The sequence below is a fragment of the Miniopterus schreibersii genome (genome assembly GCF_964146895.1).
Source record: "Miniopterus schreibersii genome assembly, chromosome: 8".
NCBI classification, from domain to species: Eukaryota; Metazoa; Chordata; class Mammalia; order Chiroptera; family Miniopteridae; genus Miniopterus; species Miniopterus schreibersii.
The window spans coordinates 22,423,485-22,432,569 of NC_138109.1; positions in this window are offsets into that span (position 1 = coordinate 22,423,485).

Below are 9,085 nucleotides of genomic sequence, written 5' to 3' on the forward strand. Positions count from 1 at the left end.
CACTTTGCAACCACTGAGAACCCAAGGTTTCTGCTGACTTACATGTTTCTATGGGCCAACTAGCTCACTGGGTCCTACTTCCCACAAGAGTGGGCTGGGAGCATAACTCCAGGTCATTTCGTGATTAGGGGTTTCTCAAGAGGAATGAGCTAGCTGTTCCTGAGATGAGAGGGGCCTTTTTTTTCTTTTACTGGAACCACTCAGAACAGTCTGTGCTAACACAGAATTTTGTGCTGGGAGAGCAAGAACATTACTGCAATGATGTAGCAGAATCTTTTAAGGATCCTGCCAATGGCTCCTTTTCTGGTGTCACATCTAATCTTTGCTGTGGCCAACACTTCCTGGAGATCAAACATAAGTTCTGATACAGAGGTAGCAAGTTCAGACTCCTTTGGTAATGTAATAACTAGGGATTCAAGCCTTTTGTAAATAAATACATTCATTATGAGAGGGGCAGGACCTACAGTAAACTCATTCTCACTCACCTACAGGGGCAGTGGATGCCCAGCCCCAGCCAATTGTTACCAAATAAGTGCAGGCCAGGATGACTTCATCTTTCAATGTTCCACGAGAAATCAGAAGTCTACATCTTTATGACAAATGTGTGATTTTTAAATGTCTTTAATTTTTTAAAAATCTGTGGATCACCTTTTGCTTCTAGGAAGATGGAGCAGACATACTTTATGCTATTTCTCATGTTAAGTACAGTTAAAATCCCAGACGTTATATATAAAACAAACATAAGAAGGCTCTGAAAGAGAAGGGAGCATACTGGTTAGGGAGGTCAAGACCCAAGGAATGATTCAGCGGTGAGTTCCCTGAGTTTTCTTTTTGCCTGAAATACATCACATTGGGCACTGGAGAAGCCAGCAACCTAAAAATGCCAGTGGGTGCAGACAATCTCCGCCCCCCTCCCCAAGTCTGCTTTCTCTAGCCAAAGGACCAGGAAAGGAACAGATTAGAAAGACAACCTTTAGACAATACTCCCTCTATTCCAGCCCCACCTGTACCCCCATCAGCCAAGGCCAAGTGGAATGACTAGATTTCTGTCCTTGCCAGGCTGTAATGAGGTACCCCCCTTCCTTTCCCCAGAAGAGACCTAGTTATCCACTCAGGACTTGCACCTCTGATCAGCAGTAACAAGGCCATCTCTCCCCGTAATACCAATGGAGGCCACATGGGAGAAGTAAGGAAGTAACCCTCCCTCTCTCAGCCAGTGTGGTATCATTGAAGGCCTAGTAGGAAACTTGGACTCCCACCCCTGCCCAGCAGTAGGTGTCAGTGGAGGCCAAGGGGAGAACCCACTTGGCAGTAATGAGGCAGCACCCCGCTTCCCCACAGAAGCAATATTAAAGGACACCTGCTAAAACATAAGATATAGATAAGATCCAAAGTTTCATAACACAATAGCCAAAATTTCCAGGTCTTAATAAAAAGTTACTTCTTATAGTAACACCAGAAAAATCTGAACTTGCTATAAAAGACAATTTGTAGACCCCCAACACCAAAGTGACACAGATATTAGAATGATCTGAAAAGGATGTGTTCAATGACAAATACATTTGAAACAAATGAAAAAATAGAAATTCTCAGCAAAGAAATATAGTCTTGGCAAAGCAATATCGTATATAAATAAGAACCAAGTCGAAATTTTAGAACTAAAAAATACAGTAACTGAAACAAAAACTCGGTGAGTGGGCTCGACAAAAGAAAGGACAGGGGGCCCTGCCAGCATGGCTCAGCGGTTGAGCGTCGACCTAGGATCCAGGAGATCGAGGTTCAATTCCCGGTCAGGGCACATGCAGGGTTGTGGGCTTGATCCCCAGTGGGGGGTGTGCAGGAGGCAACCGATCCATGTTCTCTCTCCCTCTCTCTCTAAAAAAAAAGTCAATAAAACATATTTTTAAAAAGAAATACAATGCCTTGTATGATTTAGTATTAACTTACGAGGTCCCTCCTACTGGGCTGGGGAAGAATCCTGGACTTCTTTTTCCTACACCCAAGTCTTAACTTGGGCCAGTTCCAGGCCCTTGGTCCCTGCCTTGTATTCTTGCCGGATCTCATCTCAATGCTTTGATCAGCCCTCTTAGAGGCCAGAGTTCATTCATTTATTCATTCATTCATTCATTCAATAAATATTTATTGTGCACTGTTACATACCAGATTCTATTCTGGGAACTGGGGGTATTGCAGTGACCATACAGGCACAGTCCTTGCCTTCACAGAGCTTACGCTCTATAGTTCTCTCGTAGAACCAATCCCGTGGCTAAGCCCCATTTTCTGCTGCTTACACCCACAACCCACTGCCCACATGGGAAAAGGTCTGCAAAGCATCTAGCTCTACTCCTGACACCCAAAGACAGTGTGGCATCACAGAATGAGGTCAGTTTTTGAAGCTTACAGACTTGGGCACATCTTCCCTATGGCATTTTCTATGAGACCTTGTACAAGACACATCCTTTCTGAGCTTTAATATCCCTGTCTGTAAAATGGGATGACAGCACAGTCCTCTATAGCTTAGGGCTGAGGAGACCGATACTTGTGAAGCACGTAGCACCATGCCCGAACGGTGAGGGTTCTACACATAATAGATGTTTGAGTTTTGTACATCAGAACCAGGAGGCTCATGCAGGGGGCTTGGAAGGGAGAGTGATTCAGCATCCAGCAACTGGGACGAGAGAATAGAAGAGTGTAAAAGAGGAAGCCCGAGGTCGGCAGGAGGCCCTGGAGCACAGAAATTCAGAGCGGATGGAGAAGTGGCAGATGGTGGGCAGCAGCCCCTGACAGGATCATCTCTGGTCCTGGGGGCCTGAGATTGGCAAGCAAAGAGAAGAGAGTGCAGCGGGGCTGAGGCAGCACACAAGTCTCAGGAATCCAGATGGCAGAAGGACAGGGGCCGTGGCAGGCCACCACCAAGTCCCCAGATCTACCTACATCACTGCTTTGCCTTCTTCACTCTACAGCAGTCCCCACCGCCTCTCAGGAACCTCACACCATCCATGGTCCATCCTTTCCAACCTCTCCCTCTCTACTACTATTTTCAGATCAGTATTTGAACATGCTCAAATCTTTCCTTCCTTAAAAACAAACAAGCAAACCAACTCTCAACTCCAGATCCCACAATTCTACCCTATCATTTCTCCTTCCCTTCACTGCCAAACTTCGCCATCTCCTTCCCACTCCTCAACTCATTCCAGCCTGGCTTCTACCCCCAATAGTCTGCTGATCCAGCTCATGTCCAATCACCAATAACAATAAAAGACTTACTGTGCATCCTGATGCAGGCCCTCCTTAGTCTCTGGACCTCTAGTCTGCAAATGTGAAGTTGGAGAGATAGCTGGTTTCCTTGTGCTGTGCAAGAGGGATATAGGGCCCCACACTACCTCCCCTATAATTAGAAACAGTATAATGATAAAGAACATCTGCACTGCATTTCAAGTCACAAAGGGACAGAATGTGTTCCCTGCTCAGAGCCTGTTAATGGTTTCCCAGTGACACTTAGAATAATTCCCAAACTGCTTCATACCAAGCCTTCCAGGGTCTGGCTCCTGCCCTTGTCTCTAACCAGCCTCACCTACCACTTCGTGCACTCACCCCTCACTCCTTTCTGTCCCTGTTGGCTCTCCTCAATCACACAAAACTTATTCTTGCCATTCCTGCCCCAGGACTCTTGCCCTTACTGTTTGCTTTGCCTGAAAATTAGGCTGTCCCATACAGAAGCTACTAGCCACATGTGACTACTGAAATGTGGCTGCTCTGAACTGTGACAAGTGTGAAATGCACACAGGTTTTGAGGACTTAGGTCACACACACAAAAAGAGAACTAAAAATATCTAATTAATGGTTTGGTTCAGTACTGGCTTCCTTTTGAACTGGTAGGATTTTGGATATGTTAGAAATGTAGGCTTATGAGTACTGAATATGCAGATATTTGAACTATATTATTGGAATATGTAATTAAAATTCAGTTCAGCCATTGCTTTTTTACTTTAGAAAAATAGAGTTTAATTTTTAGAGCAGTTTTAAGTTCACAGCAGAAGTGAATGGAAAGTACAGAGCGTTCCCATATGCCTCCTCCGGCCTCCCCTAATCTGCACACGTCCCAGCTATCATCCCGCACCACAGCGATACATTTGTTACCACCGATGAACTTACATTAATACATCATTTATCCTCCAGAGGCTGCAGTTTATGTTAAGGTTCACTTTTAGTGTTGTACATTCCATGGGTTTTGACGAATGTATAATGGGGGTACATGTATTTACCATACGGAATAGTTTCATACTTTGAAAATCCTCTGTGCGCTGCCCAGAGGATTCATCCCTCCCTCCCTCTTAACCCCCGGCAACTACTGCTCTCTGTTTTTTTCCTTTTCTAATGTGGCTACTAGAAATTATGTATCTATTGGACAGCATTGCTCTAGACCTTCACAGGGCTTTCCCTCCTCTGTTCAGGCTCTGCTTTTTCCCCTCAACGAAGCTTTCCCTGACCACCCTGCCCTATTTAAAAGAGCAGCTCCCACTGTCATGTTTTCCTTTCTACTTTCTACTTCTTTCTTCTTCCTACTCCTGCTTCCACATGAACAACTGCTTTAGTCATTTACTGTCTAATTTAGTCATTTAATGTCTGTCTCCCCTATTAGAATTTAAGTTTTATGAGAGCAGATACTTCTCTCTTGTTTATTGCTGTGTCCCCAACTCCTCTAACAGTACCTGGTACACAGTAGGCTCCCAATAAGTGTTTGTTTAATTGATTAATACTTTTTTAAAAAATATATCTTTATTGATTTCAGAGAGAGGAAAGGAGAGGGAGAGAGAGAGAGACAAACATCAATGATGAGAGAGTCATTGATCAGCTGCCTAGCCCGCAACCTGGGCATGTGCCCTGACCAGGAATCGAACCCTGATCTCCTGGATCCTAGGTCGATGCTCAACCGCTGAGCCATGCCTGGCTGGGCAAGAATTTCTAAAACATGCAGTACCTGACTATTTAGTCAGGGGCATAGACCTCTTTTCCCTTAGATTGTCAAATAAAAAAATGACAACCACCAACACAATAATAGCCGTCCAGTGTGAATGAATCAAAATTATACCTATTTTTTGGTGTGCCCCAGAATTTTAGTAATTAGCTTATGTGTGCCATGAGATGAAAAAGGTGAATATCACTGTACTAGATCTTTGACTTGAATAAATGGGTAGGTAGTGGAGCCATTTTCTCAGATGGCAAAGACTGGGAGAGGGACAGTTTTGTGGGTGGTAGGGAGCAGATATCAAGAGTTCCATGTGGGCCTGGCGGGGTGGGGCTCAGCAGTTGAGCATCAACCTAGGATCATGGTTCGATTTCTGGTCAGGGCACATGCCCACCTTGCCGACTCGATCCCCAGCAGGGTGTGTGCAGGAGGCAGCCGATCAATGACTCTCTCATCACTGATGTTTCTGTCTCTCTCGCTCCCTCTCCCTTCCTCTCTCTGAAATCAATAAAGATATATATATTTTTTAAAAGAGTTGCATGTGGTATGAAAAGATGGCTCCATGTTACTAATCATCAGAGAAATGAAAATTAGAACCACAGTGAGATATCACCTCATACCTATCAGAATGGCTATCATCAATAAATCAACAAACAACAAGTGTTGGTGAGGATGTGATGTGGAGAAAAGGGAACCCTTGTGCACTGTTGGTGGAAATGCAGACTGGTGCAGCCACTGTGGAAGACAGTATGGTTGTTCCTTAAAAAATTAAAAATAGAACTACCTTATGACCCAGGAATTCCACTTCTGGGTATAAATCTGACCAAAACACTAATTTGAAAAGATATATGCACCCTTATATTTATTGCAGCATTATTTACAATAGTCAATAAAGATATGGAAGCAACCCAAGTACCCATCAATAGACAAGTGGATAAAGAAGGGAACATAGTCAATAATATTGTAATAACTATGTGTGGTGTCAGGTGGGTACTAGAATTATTGATGGGGTCACTTCGAAAATTATATAATTGTCTAACCACTAGGCTATACACCTGAGACTAATATAAAATAATATTAAATGTCAACTGTAATTGAAAAATAAAATAAGTAATAAAAATGGAGTTCTATGTGGGACATTTTGAATGTGAGATGCCTATTAGACATCCAGGTGGGAATGGGGATGTCAAGGAGGCAGTTGGATATGAGTCTAGAGCTGGCAGGACAGAGATATAGATGGGATACAAATCTGGATGTCATCAGTGTACAGACGGGAGGGACCAATCAGAGAAAGGTGGGAGGAAAATGTTCTAGGCTGAGCTTAGAAATCTTTAAGGTCCCTCCCAGTTTGGGGATTCTGTGCTATTTCCTCTGTTTGAATAATTCTAACTGCACAAGGCTCCAGCTTCTACACATACTCATGTTCATCTTCACCTTTGACTGGACACCTGTCTGATTCCAGAGGAACAGGTTGGGGTAGAGGACAATAGTGGCAGGAGCCCTGGCCAGGTAGCTCAGTTGGTTGGACCATCATCCTGATGAGCCAGGGTTGCGAGTTTGATCCCCTGTGGGGAACATGCAAGAATCAGCCACTGGGAGCATGGACGGGTGGAGTGGCAAATCGATGCTTTTCCCTCTCTCAAGTCAGTTAAAGAAAACAGTGGAAAGAAAAGGCAATATGGACGAGTAAAGCTTCTCTATGAAGCCAGAGGACTGAAAGAGTTGCTATTTAAGCAAAGACCTAGAAAGTGTCCCTTTCCTGTGCTCCCTCCCAGGTACCCTGTTCTCCTCCCATCTCAGAACAAATCAGCTAAAGTATAATTGCCCTTTTGCTTGTCTATCTCCCACCTAGACTGTGAGCAGCATGAGTTCAGGGGCCATATCTGTCTGATTCCCTTTTTGAACAAAGCTCTGTGCTTGGCACTGAGTTGATGCATAAGTAGTGCTTGCTGAATGGTTAGAGAGTGAGTGTCATTCTCTTGATGTGGCAGAAAGCTGAGGGCCCAAGCAGCAGCCTGGCGGCTTGTTCAGAACTCCAAATAGGCACACGGGTAGGAAGTTGTTTTGGCACCCTTCCAAGGAGAGAACCCTGCTTAGGTGTTTGGTTGTGAGGTGTGAGGTGCCCTGGTTCCAAGGTCACTAACTTCCAGAGGGAGTTAGTAGAGGCCTTCAGTTGGTGAAATGGGGGGATGGTAGAGGAGAATTCTTATGAGACCCAGAGAACATTGTAGAAGGGAATCCTTTTTAAGTGCCTGTCCCCTAAACCATCCTGAGAATCCTCAAGGACAAAGACACAATCAGATTCACTTCTGTGTTCCTGACAGAACCCAGAACTGTTCCCAGTACATAGTACTCCTCAATAAAAGATTGCTGAAATGAATCGAAGCCCAGTAGCCCAAGGTTACAGGCTGGCTGCCAGCTGCAAAAAGCTTGGCACATCTCACCAGCAGCTCCATCCCAGGGTAGCACTGCAGGAGCTAGAGCCCCAGGGAGACACAGTTGAATGTCCTAAGTCCTAGGTCCGGAAGCTCCACCTTCTCACAGCCCACAGCATGAATAATTCAGGACAGGATTAGTGGTCACATTTGGGAAGGACGTTGAGGTGGGAGGAGAGAGAAAACTTTAGATGCTCTCTAGTCAGAGAGACTGGGACTTCAGGCTTCCTAGGTGATTGACAGCCCTCCCCCATGAGGTCTGCTCAGCTTCCCAGTCTTCCAAGGCCCTGCCCACAGGTACCAGCAGCTATGGAGACTCAGTCTCATACCCAGGCTCCCCACACTTGCTATGTTTTCAGCTTGTCTTCCCCCTCAGCACCCATGTTCCCCTCTCACCAGGGAAGGGCTTTTGTACTCATTTCTAAGCTGAGAATAATTTCTTTTTAGGATCAGGCCGAATTCTCCTGGGCTGAGGCCTCTGCAGGCTTCTGTGGAACGATGTTCCTACTGGCCTAGGTATGGTTTAGGTTACAATTATGGACTTCTGACCTTTCTCTGGAAGTCTCAGAGGTACCTGTGGTCCAGGGAAAAGAACTCTTGGCTGAGTTAAAGGACTTGGGCTCTTTGCCTTGGCTTCAGACAGTGAGAGCAACAATTTCAGCATGAGGTTTGGAGACAGGCCTGGGCTCTAACCCAAGATGCAACACTAGTTTGCTTTGTGGGCTTCAGTAATTATTTGACCTCTCAGTAGTTTCCTTATTTGTAAGTTGAGGATAATAAAGGTATCTACCGCACAGAGTTATGGGGAAGATTTAACCAGATAATATACGCAAAATGCCAGGGCATTGTCTAGTGGTCACTAGGAGTTTAGTAAATGGTGGTTCCTTTCCCTTATTTAATGTGGGAGAACACAGAAGGTTTCAGGGGGTGGAAATCATCCCTTCCCATCCCCCTGTTCCTTCTTGGGATCAGAGCTTTCTCATCTTTTTTTTTTTTTTTTTTTTTTAAATATATCTTTATTGATGTCAGAGAGAGGAAAGGAGAGGGAGAAACATCAATGATGAGAGAGCCATTGATCGAGCCCACAACCCGGGCATGTGCCCTGACAGGGAATCGAACCCTGATTGCCTGGATCCTAGGTTCACGCTCAACCGCTGAGCTACGCCCAGCCAGGCAGCTTTCTCATCTTTTGCTGGGACTATTGTAATGGTCTCCTGGCATAGCCATCCACACCCATCTCGTACCGGTCCTTGAGATACCTTCCCTCTTCTGTTTTCCACTTTTCTTGACTGTTCGTAACCATATAATTCAGACTAAATTTCTTAGTTTGAAGCTCGAGGGCCTCTGTAAATTGGTCCAACCCACATTTTCCCAACAGTTACAGTGAAGAAAAAAAAAGAACATAGGGTGTTGCCTGAAGACATGGATTGCAGTCCTGTATTGGATACTTTCTTTCCAGATGGCTGAGTAAATCATCTAATCCCTTTCTACAGCCAGAAATGGAGGATCATAATACTGCCTCATGGGATGCTTTATGATTTATATCTAACTGTCTATCTTTACTGCTAAGCCCAGTGGAGTCAATGGGCACGGGCCAGATGTATCCTGTCCATCATTGTATCCTTAGCACCAAACACAGGATCTGGCATGTGGTAGATGTTCCGTAGGTATTTGTGGAATG